Source organism: Homalodisca vitripennis, chromosome X, assembly GCF_021130785.1.
Source record: "Homalodisca vitripennis isolate AUS2020 chromosome X, UT_GWSS_2.1, whole genome shotgun sequence".
NCBI classification, from domain to species: Eukaryota; Metazoa; Arthropoda; class Insecta; order Hemiptera; family Cicadellidae; genus Homalodisca; species Homalodisca vitripennis.
The window spans coordinates 19,874,892-19,900,254 of NC_060215.1; the positions used below are offsets into that span (position 1 = coordinate 19,874,892).

The 25,363-nt window shown below is 34.0% G+C and overlaps 1 protein-coding gene across 2 annotated transcripts in view; it reads left to right on the plus strand.

Annotated features, from left to right (window-relative positions):
• Positions 1–640: 640 nt before the first annotated feature.
• The window catches only part of LOC124368753 (probable G-protein coupled receptor No18), a 93,690-nt gene continuing 68,967 nt past the window's right edge, over positions 641–25,363 (plus strand). Inside the window, exon 1 of one of the 2 annotated variants that reach the window (XM_046826097.1) lies at positions 641–1,007. The gene's annotated coding sequence lies outside the window, so the exon portion shown is untranslated. Of the gene's footprint in view, positions 1,008–24,143; positions 24,404–25,363 lie in introns of those variants that run through there. The other variant, XM_046826099.1, reaches the window with a different exon arrangement.

Here is a 25,363-nt window from a genome sequence, read left to right on the forward strand (position 1 = left end):
TTTTATTTGTTTAAAAATTAAAAAATGTAGTGTTAGATTGAATATTAAAAAAATAACATAAAATTATTAGAAATATAATTGAATATTTCATATTTGATAGAGTGGAAATTCGCTCTCAAAACCATTTCGAGTGACTTGCCTGCCTGTACTTTGAAAGAGAAAGTTGCCTATGGGGTTATCAGTGCTGGGTTGTTTAACTGTAATGATATGTCCAAAAGAATGGGAAGCTAATGTGATGAATCATAAACCTGAATTGTTTTGTATATGTTTCTTGAATATTTTAATTGTGAAATGAACAGGAATATAGAAGTTGCTCAGTTCCTCAGAGCGGGTGGTGGAGTAAAGTACTATTTTGTGTAATTATAATAGCCACGTTCGGTCGTAATAGATGTGTGGGCCATCACTGTAGAGGATTCACACCGCGAAGAGTCTGCTGAATATGCACATGAGTCTGAAACGATTACTGCCAATACGATAGCCAGGCGGAATCGAAGGTCGGATCCGGACTGCAATACCGGGAATGGGTCCAGGGAATGGTCGGGAGCAACGGAACACTGGCGAGTGAGAGAGACAGAGAGAGAGAAGCAGTAAGTGGTTGACGACTGGCGGCAGGTCGAGTGGGGGAAGCCGCTAGCCGAGTCCGCTGCTACCGCAGACTCTAGTCCTAGTCCGGCACGGTGCGGTTGCGGACACTCTGTAGAGTGCAAGCTACCAGGCCGTAGGCCGCCTGCTTCGTTCGTAGGCCTCAGCAAACTAGAGAACCTCTCGTGGCTAGGTCTGTTTCGTTATGTTATTCGCAGTGGTGCTCGACGATTTCCGATCTGCTTCGCGTCACTATCTGAAGCTGCTACTGTTTTAAATCAGATCTTTTGAACCGATAAGTTTTTGTACTAAAACGCGGGTATTAACTGTTCGTGCTTGTCAAATGCCAACTGTCAACAGTGCCCTCTGCTGATAACTCTTGTTCAGGACTGTCCTGCTTTTGATCTACTGCGGCGTTTGTTCTTGTGAGTATTGTTTTTCAGCTATTCTACCTTAAACTGTTACGTTTACAAACATATATATATATATATATATATATATATATATATATATATATACACACAGTTTTATATTATGAAAACTACATTATACAAAAATATTCCAGTGTTGTGTACACATTTTAAAGAATTCTATGTATTTTTGCCAATCTATCCAAATTATACATAGATTAATTTTATTAGTTTACTGAGCAACTTTCATTTTAAATTGTTCTCTTCTTATTTGTCAGTAAAAATCCTTTCAGACATTACACAAATGCTATGAGCCACATTCTATGTGAATATGATATGCGTAACTTAAAGTTAATACTTCGTATACGAGTAAATAAATATACTATACTGTACACAGTTGAGATATACTATATAATTATGTTGATATTTCATGGAGTGGTATTTAATGTATTTGTCATTAAGTGTGGCTAGTTTTAAATTAATTGAATTTTATTATGAGACTTTAGTTTATCTCTTACAGTGTGCCCGTCTTTTTCTTTAATCAACTACGTAGGGTTAACTGCCTTAAACATTACTCCATACTTATTCTCAATCGTTGAGTCCGCCATTTTTCTGGTTCATTGGCTAAATAGTTTATAAAAACTACTTGAGTTCCTTCACCAGTGTAGTCATACTATAGAAATATTCCATTCTGTAATACAGAATAAAACGACATTAAATTCTTTGTGAATCCCCATTGACGACAACAATGTCTTTCTTCCACTGACCGCGTCGGGATTCCAGTAAACATTCTATTACTACGACAAACCCGAACAAAAAGACTGGAACGATTGACTGGAATGGTCGCCATTGACCAACTACGCCCACATCCAGAAGGACGACTTGTGGACAAAAGTAATCACGGTACTTTCCCAATGGGTAATTCACAAAAGGCAGCAGAGCCAAACCAGTTCTGATTGACGAGCGGTCGAGACATTCGCTCGGCATTAGAGGCGAATGGAGTGGATCGGCCAAATCTCGCATACAATGGATCAGCTACTTCTATATGACTCGAGTCATACAATACCACTGAACCGTGATTGCACGATTACCAAAAACTGCAGCCAGTTCCTACATTCCTACTTACAGAAGTTCCTGTCGTATCCAGTAATCCCTTCAATCTTTTCCTATAGCATCATACTTAATACAAATAAAAAGTGGGCCACCTGGATTTTAGCTAACTATTATAATTTTATAGCAGTTGCACTAACGTCTCATAAATTGTCACCTTTTTTATTTGCCTTTCACATTTTACATTTCCTACGTTATCAGTTTTTAAATTACGTACGAGTCCTTAATATATGATAAAATCCTCTATTAGATTAAAATATTTTCCAAATACAAACGTTTATTGATCGTGATAAGCCTTCCTTGCCTGTTAAAATTAATAATAACTAAATAAAAAGAAAAATGTCATTATTTTTTCGGAGGTTTTGTATGTTTTTAGCTTGTCTACCACTCAACCTACATAGTTTACGTTTAAATTTAGTACTATACTAATATTGTTGTATGAAAAAAATAGGAATAAAGTAGTTTTCAAAAGTATTTTTAACATTCAGGGCCGTACTTATCTTTGGCGGGCCCCTTCATGTCCCGCTACCTGCTTCCGTATAAATGTGGGGAGAGGGTGGGCCTAAAGGGGCCCCGGTAAAATTTTCTAAGTACGGGCCTGGATATAGCAGCCCCACATCAATTCGCTATTAGTCGACACAAAAAACATTGCATTTTGAAATCTCCCAAGCACAAACATATTGAGCACCTCAGGGTTATAATTTGTCAAAAAGCAACATGTAGGTACCAAGATGTAGTGAAAACCATACACTGGGTGTGTTAATAAGTGATATTGGCTCTAGTAAAAACTCACTCTCGTTAAATACATTCGTAAATGGCAGCTTATGCAACTATCGTATTGTCTTATCTGGTAGTGTAGTTGATTCATACCTATAAATAGTAGGTAAATGTTTTTTTATTTACACCTCGCTCTTAATGTTATGGCTTATAGATTAAGTTTGGTATGTAATTAATTTGACCCTCTTTCTCGTGACGAAAGACACATTTAAAGATTGTTTTCTGCCTATTAGAAAATTTAATGTCTTATATATTTGTATATATATATATATACAGGGTGAGTTTTTTAAAGTGATCCAATAGCTAACTTTTTAATTACACGACTTAGCACCACACTTTAAATTTGGAACTTGCTCAATTTTAAGTTTCACTCAGGGATACACTTTCAAATTTTTTGAAGATGGCCGCCATTTTCCAATATGGCGGTCAACTTTAAAATCTCTTATGGAACACCCTGTATTTTATGTTGTTTTTAGATTCTACTCAACAAAATAATACATTTTTGCTTTTGAGAGTTTTTCAATATCTCTGATGGTTCAGGAGCTACGTGGACTGGAAGTTTTCATAATTTTTGCCAATATGGCGGCCAACTTTAAAATATTTTATTGAACACCCTGTATTTTATGTTGTTTTTATATTCTACACTACAAAATAAGACATTTTTGCATTTTAGAGTTTTTCTATATCTCTAATGGTTCAGGCGCTACGTGGACTGCAAGTTTTTATCATCAGTCCGAAAAAATCCGAAAACTTGCAGTCCACGTAGCTCCTGGACTAATCTTCACTAACTACTCGTTAAGAAAAAGTACTTTGCGTGAAGAAAATAAGCTATTACATTCCAACCTTGCCTTTTAACGCAGTTATCCTCAAAACTGTACAATTTACAATGACAGATAACATTAGTTGACATAAGTTTGAGTGATTACTACTTGATAATTGAAGAGACGCATCGTGAACATCAACGTCATGTTTCGAATGTGTAATTATATTAAAACAATCCATTATTATTATATAGTTATTTACTAACGAGTTACTATACCCCGGGGAATTAATTTTTAGCAAGGGTTGAAAATTGGAATATTCTTTTACAACAGAAAATTCAATAAATAATCCTCGAAACTATATAATACATAAGGATCTTAATCAAAAAACTTAAATAGCCTGATTATTACAGTGTTGATTATAACTATATACTTTAGCTAAAGTGAGAAAAACGCTGATGTAATGTAATCAGATACCAAACATTCTATTTACGTACATTTCTATTTGAACGACAGGACTAGTTAAAAATATTTTTCTGTCATAATAATACTTAAAAATTAAAGATATCACACAAAAAAACTTGTACACCAAAATTTGATTTAAAATTATGCATTTTTTACGAAAATATCAAATAATTTTTTTTTTTAACAATGATTCTAAAATAAATGATTCTGGAAAGGTAACAAGGAAGCAAATAAAAGATTAATTTGCATCTCGGTGAAAAACTTGTTAAGTAGTGATTATTAATAAACTAATGTAATTTAGAGACTAAGATTACATAAAAAAGAGATTCATAACATATATGTTTTGTAATGAGCCGCAAACTAGTAAGCAACGCATACACTTTTTGCCTTTACTTAGCGTGTACAAAATATTAACCTTAGTTATGTAATTACCCGAGTGCATTAATCTAGTTTTATTTTCACTATACCAATATTCATTATGGTTTACGTTCTTTTCTCTTCATATTTGCCAAAGTCGTGAAATATATTGTGTGAACGTTACGAGTATGCTGGTTAATTATTGATTTTAAAGAACATGGTAAAGGTTAATCACGAATTAGTCGGTAATTTTACGTATTTTCTAATATCTCAATCAGTTGTAAAATGCTTAACAAACTTATTCTGAACTTGCAGTTAAACAAGTGTTCGTAATACTAGATTATGGTTATTTAACGGCTGCTTTAAGTTAGTTTCTTCCTTATTATTTATAGATTTGTATAAAAACATTACAGTTTTTTTGTTTAACATTACAGTTTTCTTAAATTAGTTTTATATTTTTGGGGTATTTTTGGTTTATTTCATGATAGATGTATAATTTATACAAATAAAATTAAAGAATATTTGCCCTAATGTTGAGCCTAAAAAATACCAAATAGTTATTTAGTTAAAAGTGTTTTTTTTTTTTTTTTTTTTTTTTTTTTTTTTTGTGCGTATATATGGCTCTTAAAACGAAGAACATCGTAAAACACTACTAATAATTTATGTTTATATGTGGGTCTTTAAATTTCCAATGTCCAAACGTATCATAACAGTAGTGCTTGGTTGTCATTGTTTGCCGTTCTTATGTTCTGTAAGTAACACTTCTAAGTTTTTGTGGATTTGGACCTATACTGTACGGAGACCTATGGACACCTTTACACACATACAACCACATTGCCCACCACATCCTTACAAACTGCTATGAGCTATCAACTAAGGATACACCAAAGTTACTTTATTGTGTAATGTACTTTTTTATCAAAATTTGGTTTATCTCTCCACTAAAAATTAAACCGCGAAGTAGTGGATTGGCCAAAGTAGTGGAATGGTGATTTTAGTTTAGCACTATAAATTTCAAATACCACCTTAACTATTTTATATTGGATTGTTTTAAATTTGTATTTTTTTATATGGTTGGCAAAGACAACATAATTACATGAATTTGATAAGAACTTTAAAAGCAGCCAGTCACATTAGGGACACAGTAAAAGTTTCAGAGGGCACCTCGAACAGGTGACTTTAATCATTCTAGGGCAACGATCCTGTGGTAAAGTATTGCATGGGTTTCCTGTGGTGCCACTGTAGGGTCCCATGAGTTCCTGAGTATTGTACAATGAGCCAGGATATAATGCTGTGACTGGAACTCATCCAGAGATGCTGTGGGACATCTTAACCTCCATGTAAAAGTACCCGATGCTCTCTGCTAATGACGCAGTGGTCAGAGCCTTACGATAAGGGATACATACAATCCCTTTAAGTCAGTGTAATATCTTATAAATATTCTCAAATATAAGATAGCAATCCTGGCAAACTTGAAATTATTTTTTATTATACGAGCATACTATGTCGAAACGATCTACATCCATTTCCTTCAGTTGAATGGTGAGGGATTTTACTGTGACGAGCCACGTAATTCAATGAAAATCCCTACATGGTATTGGAGTATTTTAACCAGTCAGTGAACGCGTTTTTGGTAGTCACATGTGTTCTGATATTAGGAAAAAGTTTTTTTTTTAGTCCAGGCCACTTATTTCATAATCTATTTATAATAAACCTAACTAGCAATACATATATTCGTTTTGTAATTGGTTTGCTTCTAGAGAAGAGAATATCTTAACAATAATTTATCACAGGAATTTAATTTAGAGAGCTTGTTGCCTCACGGCCTAACGCGGCTAACTTTGAAGACTCTCTTCCTTGTTCTCTTTGATAAGATCCTCGCACAGGCAAGAAGCCCATGAGGATGGGCATAATACTGATAAAAAGGAAATATTCAAAACAAGAATTTGAATGCCTTATTTAACAGTGGTCGGCAGTGTAATGGTTCGACAGTAAAGAAAGTTTTCTTTTGTTTCTCTTAGGACAAATACCTGAAAAATTGCCTTTAATCCTTAAAGGACCTTTGCGCTGGCGGAGTGACAGGATATTCTATATAGATAAGGTTGGGGGGGTCGCCTTCTTTCAAGATCTATAAGGAAGAATTTTGAGCGTTAATCTCTAATGTCTCCTTGGAAGAAGAGAAAGCCTTTCTAGCCAAAGGACGCAGGGTGTAGCACGCCCTTATGTTTAGGCTAGCAAGAGCCCTTAACACTCATGGAGCCTCACTAACTCCAACACCGTCTCCCGCAGTGGACTAGACCTATGATCTACCCTTGCACTCCAATATCTCGACATTTGCGGTTAGTGATGTGGCTCTCCTGCGTATCCATAGGATTTCCCATATGTAAGTGTCACATTGATTTTTGCTTTACCCAGTGTAGGATCAACTTGAAGGTATAACTAGCCAGAAGTGTAAAAGTAAGGGAAGTTTAGTAAGGAAACTACTGTAAGTTAATTAAAATGCGTATATGGATGCTATTGATGAAAGCACTGACTCATTGTAAGCGAAAAAACCGTCTTATTGTGTGTGCTACTAGTGTTATCCAATAAGGATAATTTTATCCCACCTTAATGGACCTTTGTATATGCACGCCTGAGTGAGGTTTATTATTCTCGGAACTGTCGGCTAACTGTAGTTCTCAAGGACACGTTATCCCATAGCTTCAATGATTGCATACTTCGTGTTATGTAACTACCAATACTATTTATACTAGGATAAATATAATTTTCCTCTCTTCTTTTTTTGTGCACTAAAAAAACTATAGTAAAGTTCATACTACGTTAGAGTTATCTATTTCCAAGCCATATTGTGCTTAAAGAGATTTAAGGTGTTATAAAAAACATAATATGGTATGGCATCAAATTCTACGATTCTTACCCGTTTGGTATAGTACCTATAGACGTATTTGTTCTGTAGTTACAGATCATCTGTAATCTGCCAAAAAGACATTAAGCTTAAAAATACCAAAACAAAAAAATCTATTTTTGTAGTGTGGTTAATACTTATAAATCTGATACCTAAAGCACATCTCTATAGCTTTCAAAAAATAGTTTAATGTAGCTGAAAAGAAATGAGGAAGTAAATGAACAATATACATCGTAAATTCCCACATATTTCGTATTAAGATATGAATGGCATCGAAAGCAGCATTATAAGGATAACCTAAGTGATTAACTCTTTAATGACACATCGGGAAAGGTCGTTTGGACATTAATTAGTTAAGTCACCATATTTGCAGATGTTATGTTGATGAAATGTGATCATAATTTGACAATTCGCCTTGGAATACACGGCCGTTAAGTTACATCACTGTACATCACGGTCAATATGGAGCAATTTACATCTACTTTCCTGCAGCCCTACTTTTCCACATTGCATCATCGTGCTGCTTTAAGCATATGGGTGTTCACGATTCATCGTGTAGTTTTAGAACAATATAAACCAGTTTGCTGACAACTCGTGAACATGTTCTGTTTGTAATGATTGCTGTTATTTTCCTTCTACTCATTGTCATTATGTTGATTTTCCTTATTTGCTTTTCTAAAAGTTATGTTTTACGAATAAATATTAAATTATAAAAAACAAATACGAATTGTGTTACTGCATTTGAAATGTTTTAAGATGTAAGACAAATTTACTACGGTTGCAATTACGTATAACAATTGTTTAGATCTCAGTTTCTTTATTAAAACATAATACCTAATTCCAAAAAGTAATTTAGCTAAATAAATCAATAAATTAGTATTTTCCAAACAAATATATTTTTAACCTTTGCGTAAGATTTACCAGCATTAGTGCTGTTTAATTAGTCTGTGATTTTGGATTGATAATTAGTTGGATAGTATAAAACATATATGCTGTTATATACGACAAATGTAGTCTCGTATTTGTAAAATGTAAATGGTTAAAGTTCTATACTCCCTGAAGGTATACACGACTTAGGACAAATGAATAAATTATTTTTGTTTTTACGATTGTAACTATTAAAATTTTAATCAAATAATTATAGCTTCAAAATATTAAATGACTTGATGTATTTATTTAATTTTTCCTCGTGATAGGGTTTAAAAATATTATATGAATATTATATTATTATCATTTAGCATAGTTAAATGTAATTAGATGTTTAACTAGGCGAACCAGACGTTTTGAGAAATGGTATCTGCTGTTTTCATCAGGGGCAATGCTATAAAAACATAGAAGAAAGGTTTAATAAGAACCGTCGTATAATAAATTTGTATTTATCGTGTTTGATTTTATATGTAACATTTTATTGTAAGATTTAAATTACTATTAAGAAGAAAGTATTTTTTATATACATTTCGAATGTATACTGAAGGACCAATATTGATTTATAATAACAAATTCATTCAGAAATATAGGTTTTTAAAATATTTGAATTAATAGTTTTCATAAATGTATTTCTTTTATTTCCTCAGATAATTTTCTAATAAAACTTCTTTGCAACATTAAAAGTTTCTAAACGGTATGTAATTATTTAAAAGTCATAAATACGAATGTTTTTAAAATGTAATCTACGATAAAAATAATTTTAGAAGGTTACAAGTTATAATGTTCCTACATCATATATGTATAATTATGTATAGTTTCGTACCCCACAAAATGAATTGTTTAGAATAGAATATTTTATTGTTCAATAACATATTACAATGATTCGAACAGAGTCATAACGTATAAAAACACTATTTCTTAAACTACTGTCAACGTAACAAAACAATTTTAAAAATTGTGAAGAGTTATGAAATTCATCTTTTGCCATCGTTCAGTGATACAAAAAGTTAGTAACACTACATTTCGAGATCCGTGTCTGATCTCTTCTTCAGGTAAATAACTAACCTAACACATAATATTACAAACTAGGTAAAAACAAAACAAACCCTACCAGAGCGTTATGTCACGCCTAAGCCAGGAATCACAACCACTATGTTGTGTGTCAACTTCACTAACTCTAAAACGTCCATTTAATAAGAAACAAAACATTTATTCGTTTTAACCTTGTTTGTAATTATGTGTTAGGTTAGTTAATTATCTGAAGAAGACATCAGATTGCAGGTCTCGAAACGTAGTGTTACTGACTTTTTGCAGTCGGTAAACGATGGCAAATATCCGGAAAAATTCTGTTTACACAAATCCTTCATCGTCAAAAACAAACTTCAAACAAAGAACTCGACATTTATAAGAAAGTATCCTAACATGGATATAAACTACCTGTTGCTTTTTTCTCATAGGTTTAAGATCCAACTGTGAAATCTATCGAGATAAAACTGTTTGTTCATTCTCAGTTGGTTACAGTAAATCATTAACATTGTTTTAAATCGTATCGCTCGTTAGATAAACCCAATACTGCTGGGGACGTCATTAGCGCATTTGATCATTTGGTCTCACACTACCCGTATCACGGTCTGGCACGTGCGTGACTACCAGACCCTTCGGGGATACGGGTCACGCGCGTAGGCCTACTATCTGCGAACAACTCGTGTAGTGACGTGTTGGCGCATTGGACCACACTGAACGGCAGTTGCGAAGATGCCATGGAACTCATCAAAATTAAAAACGTTTTATGATTGTAACGAACTCCTAAACCGTGATCCGAACGTTATGGGTCAAGAATACAGATAACGACGGTATAACAGGTCATCTCATTTGCATTATTTCCTTAATATTCTGGTTCAACACAATTTAGCATCACGTGAGTACATTGCCACTCAAAAGTTAGAATTTTAAAAGTAGAAAGCAATCGTTACCACTGACGTACTCGTATGATACGATAAATTAAATTGAATACACCTACTTGTTCACAAGGTTGTTGTTAGCCTACTGCGACAATCGTGGTGCTTTTGATTTGATTGCATCTGTCCTTGAAATGTTTCGATGGTATCCTGTTTTCAAAGAACTGTGTTTGCGTACACAATACTTTTGGTTTTATAGAATGAACTTTTTTTGTAAATTAAATTCGTATCTTGCCTTCGATTTTACGGTAGTAATTGTAATGTATAAATCAAAATACTACATCCAAAAATAATTTATATAGTGTTAACGTTATGATTTTTTTTTATTATTATGAATACCATAATATTAGAATCGACAGTGAATAAAAAATGTACAGCTTATAAATTTGATTCTTTTATTGACATGGACCAAAAAACTTACAGGTAGCTGACTAGACCTATATGTACCAATTTGTGGTAATAATTTAGTTTTTTTCATAAAATAACCCTCAATCCTCGTAATACAAGTGTTTTCCTATTGAGTGCGCTAGAATAAATACTATCTAAATATAGGATCTTTCAACAATATGTAACAAGTATACTTTTCTAATACAACAAACTGTGATTGGAGTTTCACTCTGAAATCTGCTTAAATCAGAATCCATCGTATTTTTTTAAAAAAGTCTGTGAAATCCGGTGTATTTTAACAGACAGTTTTCGGAATTTGCTAACAAATTTGTAATTAAAGATATAATCAGCTTGAGAGCTCGTCTTATCTCTTATCATATATTTCATTACTTGACCTTGACATTTATTAGTGTTTTCCTAACTTCGTGTTCAAAATAATTTAAACTCATTTCTCCCCTGCAACCAGTTCCGGGAATATTCCCTTAGTCAAAAATTATTAAAAAAATTGGAATTTAATCACGTATAATAAATTCAAGTTCCATTTTTCATGGTGTATACATTTTCTTTTGGCGTAAGAAAGAAAATTTGTTTTATACGTAGGAAAAAGTACACGGCCAATTTCCTTACAAGCGATTTCCCTCGTAGTGTAAATGTTAGGTCAGCTGATTCTACAGTACTTTTAATATGTTTCTTACTGTCAGAAAATATTATGCAGATTATTTCCTAGTATACTTTGAGAGACCGCTGTCCAAAACAATCGCAGGTATTTTTGAGAAGATGTTCAATTGAATAAAAAGTAAAAGTAGTAAAAAAAATAAGTGTGAGCAATTTGCCTCCGTGTTATCTCTCGGAAAGGTGTGAGGCCTCACGCGTACTAAGATACGTGTAAACATTTATATGTTTGCATAATCTGTACATTAAAATACTTATTTGTGCATTTCGTGTGACAGAATATTTACGATAACGGTTGGAATGGACAGGTAGAAAAAGACGGAAACGGCAATCGAGAATATTTAAAAAAAAGTCTGCACAAGTTTCGTCAGATGATTAATTTTATTTCTCTGGTATCGTACTTTTTCAATGCTTCTCAGTACGACCGGTACTTTATTTATTAATTTCGATATAAAAATGTACATTTAACGCGCATTGTTGATAAGCACGAATTACATGTAAATCGTTCCACTTCGTAATCAATTGAATTTAAAATTATTTGTATAACTGCGAGAGTAAAAATTGTTTTTGGTTTTATTGCTGTTAGAGTTCGTTGAGCATTAAGTAAACATAGGAACCATAAATGGAAATTAGTTATACAATACTTTTTTATAAAGAGATAGTTCATGTCCATACAAATCCCGAGAAGAGCTTATTTATTTTGACAGTTCAACTTGTAAATGAGGTTCACCTTTCCGGCTATTCTTTCCACGATGCCTTGCACCAGGCAACAGCCATGTGTTACCCAAGCTCGGCGCGGTCCTCCTACAGTGATTGTTCCGCTTCCGCTATCAGTGACCTCTAACTGAGATAACGTTTGGTTGGATAATGCATGTAGCTGTAATTTCATTCTGACCTTCAGGTTGTAAAATAATAATGGCTCAGTTCCTTCATCCAACCTAATATAGACCCACCATCCGTGGGACATTTTTTGCGCCATTATAACTGTGTATGGGTTAAAGGGACAATTGGAAAGATTACTTAAGGTAGTTATTGAGTGTTTAGTTTTGAGTTGCAAATCACATTGAATTTACTTCCAGCAATCTTTGTCCCTGTGTATTATAAGTATACAGTTTTCAACATACAATGGAAGGCAGTATATATCAGTTAGTTCTATGCCAACCAGTGAACAGGCATGACTGATTGACCCTTATTAACCGAGAGCCGTGAGAAATGTTTTACTAATAATAATAAACGAGTTATTCGTGAATGTCATCGTGAATTTATTCTTTCCCCATTCAGCAACAGTTTTTACATCCACACTCGTTAAGGGGTTTGACAACATTACAGTGTAATAATACCGACCGGTATTCCACTTTTTGCCCTCGCATTAACCGATCTTCTACACAGAAGGCCAAGGGCAACCTTGCATTCGCTGAATTCCGTATCTCCACCGTAAAAATGTGTTACCTGGAAGGAATATTCCACAATCTTTAACAGTGTAGTATTTCAGATTAGCAGAAATGTTTAACACGTATGTTATTGCATACGGTGAAATCACTTTAGATTGTTCCCTATCTCGATATCTACAGAAATTCCTGCAATCACCTTGGCCTTCCTCTCCGTTTGATAAACAAACATTACTCTACTCATCTACGGACCCAGATGGCGATTGCTCTCCAATCACGTGTTTGTTCAATCACAATACTCGTGAAGCCCGCTGGGTCGTCCTCTACTCCGATAAATCGGTGACCTAAGAATCAATACGGAATATCTGCGCAATTCTTTGTTCCGCGATCTTGAACTTTCAAACCGATAATGATATTCGTAGGTGACGCGCTTCTCGAGTTCTCGGTTCTACCCGCCTAGCCTATTAGTGGACTAAACGTGGCCTCCTTACACCCACGCCGCGTAAACGTTTCCTTCCCCGAGCTCCTGAAATTATCATAATAATCACTTCCGGTTTTCGTGAGCATCCTTCACCACCTCGAATATACATTGGCTGTCTCATTTGAATAAGTGTAAGGACCTCACGCTGCAGTATCAGTGATCCCTAGGCGTTACTTTGTTGCCGTCTCTTTTCGAGTGTAGAAACTCGAATTAATGTACATGGATTATAATGTTTACCGTTGAAAGTAATCTGAGTTTCTTTTCTTCGAACTAATCATAGTACGTAAATATATAAATCCAGGGTTGTGTTCTTACCACGGGGTACGGCCTAATTTACATCTGTCAGGGGTATGCTAAATATTACATATATATATATATATATATGTATGTTCGGTGGTATGAGTTTGTATATATATCATAGTGACCGTTTACTATCACCTGTTTAGTAGAAGTCTTAGAATTTTCCGGCAGGTCGGCAGGTTACAGTTTTCATATCCGCTGCTTTGGTTAGAGAGGCTGTTCCGAAAGAACTGAGCTGAAGAGGAGGGAAGCTGGTGACGTTCGTCGAATAGGAATAGGACGAATAGGAAAGTGGAATTGGAACTGCATAATATCAATTGGCGGATATAATTCAATTCTTATTTTTCCTAAGCAGATATAATTTAGTTCCTTTTAGAAACTGTTAATGGCCAATATCTTCAAACCATAAGATATATAAAAATTCGTATGATGAAATGGGCGGTTTTGTGAATGTTGTTGAATACTTGAGATGAACACGTTGTATAGAAGGGAACAACACATATTTTTAAAATTTTCTACACTTCAAGTATGTTTGGAATCAGTTGGAAATTACGTCTGTAGTTATCATGTTTACAAGCCTGCATGTGTGTGAGGACCTTGATCTACAAAAATTCAACATACCACGCGGAAATTCCGCCATGAGTGTAATTTCAATGAGTAGATTTCTACTAAACCTACGCAAAACCACAATGTTTCACTGAGCTGCAATACCTTACGTTTATCCTTAAACCGACCAAGTTCTACAAAGCCTAATCATAATAATAGGCACACTCTTTCGTTTGGTGGAACATTGATCCTGTAATGAACTGATTCGGTACCACGACATATTCAGCTTGTTCTAAAATAATAATAATACATGGCCAACAATACAAAAATTGTAGTAGTAATGAGTTAGGTCCATCGATTAATCTGTTTCAAATATTAGCTTGTTTTGGTCAATTTTTATTTTTGGAACCCCATTTTGGCTCATAGATAACAGCTCAATCAAAGATTGTTAATTGCTGAGATTAAATCCCGATGAATACTCTGATTAATTGTTCAGTTCGTTAGCCGCATAGTAGCGTTATTGTGCCTTCTGCCTCAGTCGACAGTGGGCTTGTTAGTCTATCGGTAACGCTGGCAGGTGACAGATACCAGCTGAGGCCGAGGGCTGAGGCCGGAGTGACCTCGGTTACGTGTAAATGAGCCGCTGGACGTGGGACTGCTTCCATCCCACTCATCTCAGCTGCTCAGGACGAAACGCTGTCCGATGCCGTGAGAGGTGGGCGGGGACAACCGTGCTCTGGGGTGTCCTCCTTATTCCGAACCCTGAAGAGGTAGGACCTCGAAGAGGTTGTTTGCCGATAGGAGCACAATTTCTGAATGCTCCGCTCAGAAATCTATTGAAGAAGACATAAATTTGACAGTTTTTGGTGCAAAAATATTCTTGGACTTTAAATTTGCTACTGTCGATTATATTACTAAAATATTTTGGTTAATGTTATAAATCTGTACTTCCGGTTCAATACAATTTTTATGTGCATTATTCGGGTTAATATTTTAAAATACTGAAATTGTAAATATCCCTAAATATTTAAGGTAGTTGCGTAGTATGACTAAAAAATGACTCATCGAGTACCAATAAAGTAGGCTTTATTGAAAATTGATGCTTTGTCTAAGCATTCTATAACTATAATTTGAATTGATACCAGTCTAATCGATGATTAATATTGCTATTTTTACCAAATATGGATTTGGGTTTGGGTTAAAAGTGTTAGTGGCTAATAAATCAAACATTTTTAAAAAAAAATTAAGTATAATCCTTTTCGTGCATCGGGAATCGTGTAATTACGACAAAACAAATTTGTTTAAACAAAACCTAATGTAAGATCGGGCGTTTCACCGCCTAGTGCACCTAATATACTGTAACCGAACATTACACGTGCAGTACTGTAATATCTCTGTACTTCAGGCCTTAAACAAGCTTTACGTATGATTTACAGTGTTTTTCTTATTCTACAACTCGATTTGTGGAATATGATTTCTGCGAATAGTGTAACCACGTTAACTGATATGTCACACAATATAAGACATCGCGTTTTAGTATAACATTTCAATGACCAAAGAGCCTGAATGATAAAAACCGAGACACTTTCTGACGAACATTGAGTTATATTGTTGCAGACTGTGGTGAACATCGTACTAAAAAAATATTATTATTTCAAAAGGTTCGTGGTTATGTTGAATTGTGCCAAAAAAATTAAATGGCGTTATCATAAAGCATGACATTATTATGTACGTTTCACGATGAAACTGTAACTCAGTCATCGGTACAAGTATTGAGACACTAATTTTCTTGTTGAAAAGTCGTGTTTATATGTATTGAATCACGATTACCTAAGTCGTGTTTATATGTATTGAATCACGATTACCTAAGTAGTGTTTATATGTATTGAATCACGATTACCTAAGTCATGTTTATATGTATTGAATCACGATTACCTAAGTCGTGTTTATATGTATTGAATCACGATTACCTAAGTCGTGTTTATATGTATTGAATCACGATTACCTAAGTCGTGTTTATATGTATTGAATCACGATTACCTTTTTTAATAGAATGAACAATCCGTGTGTCAAGAAGCACTGCTCTAAATCAGTTTGATGTTTAAATGTGACAGGAAGCTCGTTATTCGGTTGACGAGCGCATTTTCCTTGAAACATTTCTCCAAGTGTACTTTAAGGTTAGACTTTCATTAATATCTCGGTTGTCAGAACAAGGTCAAGGGTGTACAATATTAGTCGCGAACAAATCTTATCTACACACCAAGATGTTCTGCTGACACGACTGGTGGCTTAAAATAAAATGTCAGGATAACGTAGAATAGGCAATCGAGAATAAATTGTTCAGTAAAAATACTATGTCTTAAATGTGACAATGTTTTGTTTTACTATTTAAAACACTTGAAAACAAAAGTACGTAAACTTGATGTCTGTGTTTATCACGATTATGATGGCGTAGCGTCTGCCATACGAGCAAGGAGGGAGTCCCTAGGGTCTGCACAATTGGTACAGCAGCCGTGTGTCAAGCTGTGTCAGCCTCAGCCTGACACAGCTGACGTGACATATCAGTCTACTATCTCATCTCAGCTCTCTCGCAGCCATATGGAGCCTTCTCTACATAATTTTGTCAACGGACATAACCGCGCTATAGTCGACTAGTTTCTCTTCCGACCTAATTGGGTCTGCACAGTTGACACAATAGAAACACGAGAGTAGCAATGTCAGTCTCTTTCAGCTGAAGTTACTTACTAGTCCACTGTCTCAGCTCTCTCGCAGCCATATGGAGTGTTCTCTACATAATTTTGTCAAGCGGACATAACCGCGCTATAGTCGACTAGTTTCTCTTCCGACCTAATTGGGTCTGCACAGTTGACACAATAGAAACACGAGAGTAGCAATGTCAGTCTCTTTCAGCTGAAGTTACTTACCGGTCCACTGCCTCAGCTCTCTCGCAGCCATATGGAGCCTTCTCTACATAATTTTGTCAACGGACATAACCGCGCTATAGTCGACTGGTTTCTCTTCCGACCTAATTGGGTCTGCACAGTTGACACAATAGAAACACGAGAGTAGCAATGTCAGTCTCTTTCAGCTGAAGTTACTTACTAGTCTACTATCCCAGCTCTCTTTCAGCTAGGTGGTCTATCCTCTGCGTAATTCCGACATGTATAATAGACGCATGACTTCATTATAATCGACAAGTGTCTTTCTCTCCCCCCTTTTTTTTGTTTCATGCCTAAGGATGCAAAAATTGATACAGAATCATTAAAAAGGATCATTTACAAAACCAGGTGTAAGTATCAAGTTTTCCCATCTTTACGCTATTATGAGTGAAATGTGTCATGGACAAACTGAATGGTATAAATGGTTGATTATAATAATATCTGCAACCGCATCATAATACCATCGTTCTTTTGAGAAGAACTAACTTATATGTTATATGTATTTATGATTCCCCGGTATGTCCCGTACTTGTCAAAGTTTTGAAAAGTACAAAATACGTCAATTTTATTTGTGGAAATGAAAACAATTTACCAGTCATTTCAAATTAATGCATGCCTTATACTACGGTATATACGTCACGAATCTTGTATGTTTAGAAATTTTGGGTAACTTTTCCCTCTATAAAATCAGAACCATCTTAAATCATTAAATTTTTTCCGTCTGGTAATTCCAAAATTTGTGTTATAGTATGTCGTTCTAATAAAGTAACCTTAGCTTTTCATAGTTGTCCATGGTTTTTTACTCTAGGTGCTCTGTTTATTTCTTCACTTTTGATTTCTCATTTCATAGTGAAAATTATTTGTGAATTGTACTCTTATGTACTCTGTACATAAGAGTACAATTGTAGTATTGTATCTGTATGTAGGCTACCACGGATAACATTATTGAATTGATTTTATACTATATACAAAAGCGAATAATCCTTCGTTTTTTCGGATTTAGTATTTATATATAATATCATAAACATTTTTCTTATGGGTTCTCGCTGTTTAAACATTTGTTAAAGTAACCTCAATGTGATGTTATAATATCATTTTTTACTATTTAAACTGATGGATAAAATGTCTATCTTATTTATTTTAAAACTGTGATTAAAACTTCTGCCTCTGTCACCCCTCAATCCGAATACCGACTACTGGACGAGAAAGAGTACCGAATAAATCGCCCTGCGGCACGACCGGACTGGCGATAATCGGTTATTAGTTAGATTCGCTATCGCTGAACATAACCAAGTAGGAAACATAACACTCATATCTCATGATTGAGCCATGAAAAGCAATTCCCGTGATCGTCAATCTTCCAAGTCGTGATTATTTCGCTACTGCCTCACTTCCCGCCTTTTGCCGACCAAGGTGAACACATCTGATTGTGCAATCGCGACTGCTCGGGTCTCACTCATATTAGTCTCACTCCCAAGAAACAACTATCGATATTTTGGTTTCTAAAATTTCACTACGTTCGCACCCCTTTATGCTAGTTTTATTAAATAGAACGGGACATTTCAGGCTAGAGAAATGAGTTTTAGGTTAACTGTACAAAATGTAAATGTAGTAGAACCTGCAAGACTTTTTCACAGTACGGGTATATTATGTAATCTCTATTTCCAAACTGTAGAACAGTTAATTGTAACTTATTGACTACTGTACTATTGAAGATTGTTGGAGTAATTGGAAAATAATTTTAAGTAGTATTAAATGTTAATAAAACAAAACTTTCCAATGTGGTTTATTTTTTGGACGAGGCCTTTCGAAACCAAAGGTTTCATCATCAAACGGCCTCCTCAAATAAAAAAATAAAACATTTATTTGTGGAGTCGCCTGATGATGAAACCTTTGGTAGTTTCGAAAGGCCTCGTCCAAAAAATAAACCATATTGGAAAGTTTTGTTTTATTAACATTTAATACTGCTATACTATTGATAACTGACAAAGGTAGCTTGAAAGTATTGTAGGATAATAGATTCAGTTAACTTTCACAAAACTGTTGGTTTTCAGAGCGTTTTATGAGTTAAAAAAGATACGCGAAATTCCTACTGGGATTGTTAGGTAGAATTTATACACATTTTTCTATTGCAAATCACCCTCAAAACAGGATTCCGCAAGATTTGTTGCATGTTCTTCTAATGACACTGTTACAGTTACAACTGTTATTTGTTTTAGTTCACTGTTACAAATGAGTTACACGTTAAGTTCTAACTCCTGTATTCACCTCCAGCCATTTAATATTATAACGTATGGAAAGGAGAGATACTTTAAAAAATACGGCAATTCCGGACATGTACAGTATAATCGTGGTAGTTTTTATTTAAGACAGTACTATTTCCTATAGTTTTGCCCATAAATACAAATATGCTGACGTTGCCAGCTGGTTCACGCGAGTGCGCGACCTAGTTGGTGATCTGCACATGCTGGTTGCCAGTGGTTTCCCGTGTTTTCTGGAGTGGAGAAGGCAAACTACATCCAATGCTGACAGCTCTTATCGCTCCTGTGCCAATATTCCTTTATCGATACACCCGAGTTGTGATAATTGACGTTATCTTCGTGTAGTCATTAGTTATTCCGTGTTTCGTCCTTCATAACTGACGCTTTTTCCTTCGCACTGTAAAAGGAACAAATTAGTAACACGGAGGATCTTATCAACGTTTCTATAAGAGAAAACATTTCTATTGAAAACTCAACAAATGGGCAATCTGTTTTCTTAAACTGTGCTTTACATCTGTAATCGTGACGAATTGATAATAAGTTGATGAAATTAAAGTAACTTTTTCGTACCAATTTATAAGAAACACTTTGTTTTATTTTCCACAAAACATTTAACTTTTTGATAATACTTTATTTATAAACCGTGTGATTCTGGTAGTGTTACTGGCACTTTCTGAACTTATTGAACTATAAAAAATAATAAAAAAGTTCATATAAACATAGATCCGGAAATGCTTTGTTACTGAGTGACGGCAAACAAAATATTTCACCCACAATTTAGTACTCTAGTTTAAATAATCATTTGCTGCAATTTTGGGAGGAGGGTTTTAGAGACGAATGCAGTATTTTCTAATTGTTTTTGACATGATAAATTGAATAAAGTTTGCTCCATAACTGTATCTCTCTTATTGTTTATGATGTGGTATGTAAAACACAAAAAAGTGTTCGAAAAACGATTTTTTATGTTTAATGTACAATTAATTTATTAAATAGGTAAATAAAAACATAGATTTTTAAAGAGAAGCTTGTAGAAAATGTAATACTGAATACAATTGTGTACAACAAGCCAATTACAATGAAATAATAGTTTTTTAAATTAAACTTTACTACCAAAAATCAGTGTATAGAAAACAAATTGACGAAATTGAACGTTTCTTTCACTTCAAAATGTGTATTTCTTGCAAGGTAAAGCAATCACTCTGTATAATATTCTAAACAAATATTACGAGTTGTGGGGTACTCTTATTAACAGTGTTAGAGCTACTGTCATAATACCCCTACCGTTGCGGTTGGATTCAAAACTCGGATTATCTACCCAGACATCCTCCAAGAACTTGTGACGCAAAGTCGTGCATTTTTGGAAGGTAATACACGCGGTGTACGTAAGAGCTCAGTATTGGGGCCTTTGATATTCCTAATTTACACAAATTCCTTCCCAAATGTACTTATAACAGCTAGTATTTTTTTTCCGTTTTCTGATTGCCCCTGTATTTTTGTATCTAATAAAGAGTTTTCAAAGTAGTTTAAATAAAACAATGGCAAAGGTCATTAAATCATATATAGCAAATGTTATTATAAGAGTACGTAACAGGAGTAAATTGAAACCATTGTATTTTATCATACAGCCGTAAAGATAATTAATAAATACGTAATAAATACGTCATCAGAGATAAAATAAATTGCTGTCGTCATTGGCAAATACGAACTTGCTGTCGGCATCAGCTATCCATAGCTACAGAGAACGTCTGGCTGGTTTGGTCGGTAAGCATAGTCCATCTTATTTTGCTTTAAAAATGATTTAGTTATCATATTCATGGTATCATTAATTCTGCCTACTTATCATTACGTACATTCAAACCTGAGTTATAGGTTGATATTAAACTTATACATATACCTTCTTAAGAAATTTTAGAATTGTTAGCATAAATTCTAAAATAATGTACACATTTCCATGAACATTGGCCCTACAATTCCAAACTTAACGTGAAGGTTTCGAACTACTAAAATTAATTGCCATGAAATCTCCACTCTTTTTTGTCAGTTTTTTAATATAAGTCAGTATTTTATATCCAACTATTGTGTTACATTAACTATTAATTTAATTTTAGGCAAAATAAACAATGGTGAACACAGTTTGTGTTTAAATATTTCATTAATAAGTTAAGATTATTTTTAACAGTGTATCATTCAGAACTGACACCCAATGTTACTTATTCCACTATACAGTCAGATTTACCACATTCTCCAGCATTCTTAAATAATGAAATCTTCCAAAACTTTGACGAACTCGTAAACTTTTTCAAATAGTTTTGACCTTTAATTAATTAATAATTTATTATTTTTAATTAATTAAAATTAAATTAATCAACAATTAATTAAATAAGTTTATTAGTATTATTAATAAGTTATTATAATTCTTCTAATCTGCACTGGAATATGGCATTGTTCTTTAATAATACCCACACAGTACAAGAAGTAACGGTCCAGTTAGATGAATTCAGCAGATGTCATAATCTAACTCAACTTTTTGGTGACATACTCTAAAATTTGTTTCGACCGTGATTTAATAATGAAATAAGTTACGTTAGGACAGTTTAAATCATCCAATCCAACTCCTTTTAAACAAGCAAAGCAATCCAACCAAGGGCATAACTTTGGGGAAGGTAAGGTATTCTTATAACTAAATCCAATTACTTATAAACTGACTTGATAACAATCCAATTCAGTCTATCTGGAAGAGTAATGTGGTTACGTAATCCAATAAATGGTTTAGGACAGGTAAAGTAACGTTATAATCAAATCGAGTTACATTCGGACAGTTAACGTGATCCAATTCAGTCAATTTGGACCGGGCAGTGTGACCTTGTAATGGAATCACGTAACCTTATGACAGTTTACAGTTCCCTATAATCCAATCCGGCTATTTACCGGAATATGGCGGTGTCCGGTAATCGAATTCGACACCGGTAGGTCGGGGCTTCGAGGATGGTAGTTTAGGGATCGAATCCTTGCGATGATGACAGTCCTTATGGACGATGTTAATGGCAATGAACTTCGTCATAAAATTGTATATGACAATCCATATTGGATAACAGGAATCTTCAACCAAAATAGACTTTATGGCTCACATTATGCACCATTATGGACAATATAGACTTAAGCCTTAGTTACTGGGTCTTTAACTGAGTATACTTGTCGATTCCAACTGGTTTTATAGTTGTCTCATTCATGGTTAACCGAAACTACACCATTCCATAAATACTAGTTATTGGTCTCAGGTATTGGCACAATGTAGGCGTATTTCACACTGTCTGCTATCGCTCTAAAACTAACGGTTTTATTGGATAGTGAAATACCGTCCTCGTATTTCTCTGTACAGAGAGGCCCATTGATCATTCTGTTTTACAACTTAAACCGACTCAATCTTCCTTTTATAGCCACTAACGGCTTAAAGAGCGCCATATCCCGTGGAGTTTCATAGCTAGACCTTCATTTACATAGTAGTATGAGGCACTTAGTCATAGGTTGAAATTGCTTCTGCACTGGATAGTGCTTTGCCACTTATCTTAGGGGCAAGATCAAATGGGAGATGTGTGTCCTAACGTGGAGGAAGAATAACTTTTAATATTTTAGGATCTAAATACATTTTCTCCTTTTAAGGTTAACATATTTCATTTTCTAATTCAGTTACTGAAGTAAACGCTTTTTATAATTAAATATATATTTGTGTGTATGTACATAAAGAATTCTTTCACATTCTCTATTAGTTAAAATTAAGTCATTATTAGTTAAACTGACTAGTTTCTTATACTGAATGTGATCAAACACGTACATAAAGTTAAAATTAAAATTTTGGAGCTATGTATTATTTTTTTACAAAATTTAAGTGCGCTTTGTCGACTCAAAAAAACCAGTATTATACAAATAACTTTATGATTTCAAACAAATGGGAAGTGCAATAAGACTTTGAAAACGTACTTAAGCCGTATTTAATAGAAACATAAATCTAAATTGAATAAGGTCTTAAGAATAACAAGTTATGAGGCAGTTTGGAAATCAATTGAGAATTTAAGTACAATAAGTATTTAACAAAACTGTATCACTAAGAATATTAAATTTATAAAGAGCAATAATAAGCATTTTGAAGGAAATTCATGTTTTACAGGCTTTATAAAGCTATTTCAAAAATATAATTGCAAACTTTTTCATAAAATAATCAGTAAGTATGTATTTATACTCGTTATCCACTTCGTCACACAAGGAGTATATTGAATATACTCTGGAACAAATAGATTCACTATGTTATATACATACAACCCCATATCAGTGAGTAAATCATTTTCATTCCCTTATGTAGCATCACTTTACGCTGTGATTGATTTCAAGTGGTCTATAAAACTTCAAACAATTCATCTACTCAAGACAATAATACACATTCGTTTTGTTTTATTTTCTCCATCTACACTGAACAACTGTAAAACAACGAAATAACATTTTATATTCGAGCGCTATGCACTGTTTAGAAATTGTACTACAATTGGATCCCAACTCTCTTATCCAATTAAACACCCTAGCTCAATAATTTCTCTAGGGTATACATTTAATCTTGAGCTGCGAATATGAAAAAGGTTTTCCTTTGTGAGATAAATAAAGGCACAGCTTTAACATGAAACTTTACATGTGTTAAGAACGAGTTGTTATGATTTAAAATATACTACTGTTTGCTTATAATGTTGTAGTGTCAAGCTTCTTTTAACCCTAAAGTAACTTTAACTCGTAACTCACTAGAGGAAAGACCATTATTAAATTATAAAGGTTTAAGTTCATCAGTTATCAACTGAAACTTTTTTACACAATACTCAGTAAAATATTATTTCGTTTCTATTTGTACAATAATGAAGGCTTAACATTATCTATGTTGGAAATCTCTTCTTTCTAATCTTAATTGGAGAACTGTTAATTTCCCTGTCTTCCTTCTAGTCCCATTGACAACACACGCTATCAGAGATGAGATGGATAGGCTGATAATGAGATACGATTAGTCGATATCTCTGATAACGTTTATTAACTCAAATCAGCTCAACTTGTCGCAGCTGTTAGTCTTCCGTGGCGTTTCTCTGATAACAGGTCACGTCATTGATTGCGTCACTGATATCACTCACCGTCAAGCATTGAATGTAAGTAGTCATTTTGTTTATTAGGGAGACGAGTGCTTTAGGTCGATAACTTGACATTATAGTCTAGTTGCCGAGGGCTGATTTCCATTTTATACTTACACATGTCAGGTTTTCGTGAAACCGATAAAATAATTTCCACTAAGAAACAAATTTATCGTCAGCCACGCTAGGGTAGGTGGAGTTGGTAAAGGGAGAGTTTCTGAGGTTAAAAATATCTAATCATAATTTTTTATCTGGTGGTTTTTTTAGCTTGGCTTACTTGAAACCAACAAACGGACGCCCAAATTATAGCGATTGCACTTTCAGCGAACGAGGTGATGAGAGTAGACTTTGGCATTTCAGCCAAAATATAGCTCCAACGTAGCTAAATTTAAATTTAACCTTTATTTAGGTGTCACACAGTCGGCTGTAGTAAGTGTGTCAAGCTAAAAAATATGGCCCTTGGGGAAATTTATTTATTTATTTCCTTCCAACGGTCAAAAACCAATTTACATTTATTAACTTATAATATATGATTAAAACATACTTAAACAGAAGGGCCAAACCAAACATGCAACTGGACTCTAAATCAGATCTAGGCATAGTTAACGTATAAATAATGTAATAAGAAAGTATAAATTATATTAAAAATCAGTGAAAGTATATAATAAATTAGTGATAATATTAACTTAATACACTACTGTAAGGTGTGATACAATATGGAGAAACAAACAGACAAATAATAACAATGCAAATAAACTATACAATAAACAACAACAATGAAAGATAAACTTTAAATGAATAACAGGAGTAAAAAAAAATATATTAACTTTAATAACTGATAGTGGTAATAAAACACTGAAAAATACAAAATATTTAACTTAAGTGCATGCACATTACTGTCTAAGACCTGACATATGAATAAATAAAGAGATAAATAATAACAGTGCAAATAAACTATATAAAGTAAACAACAATGGG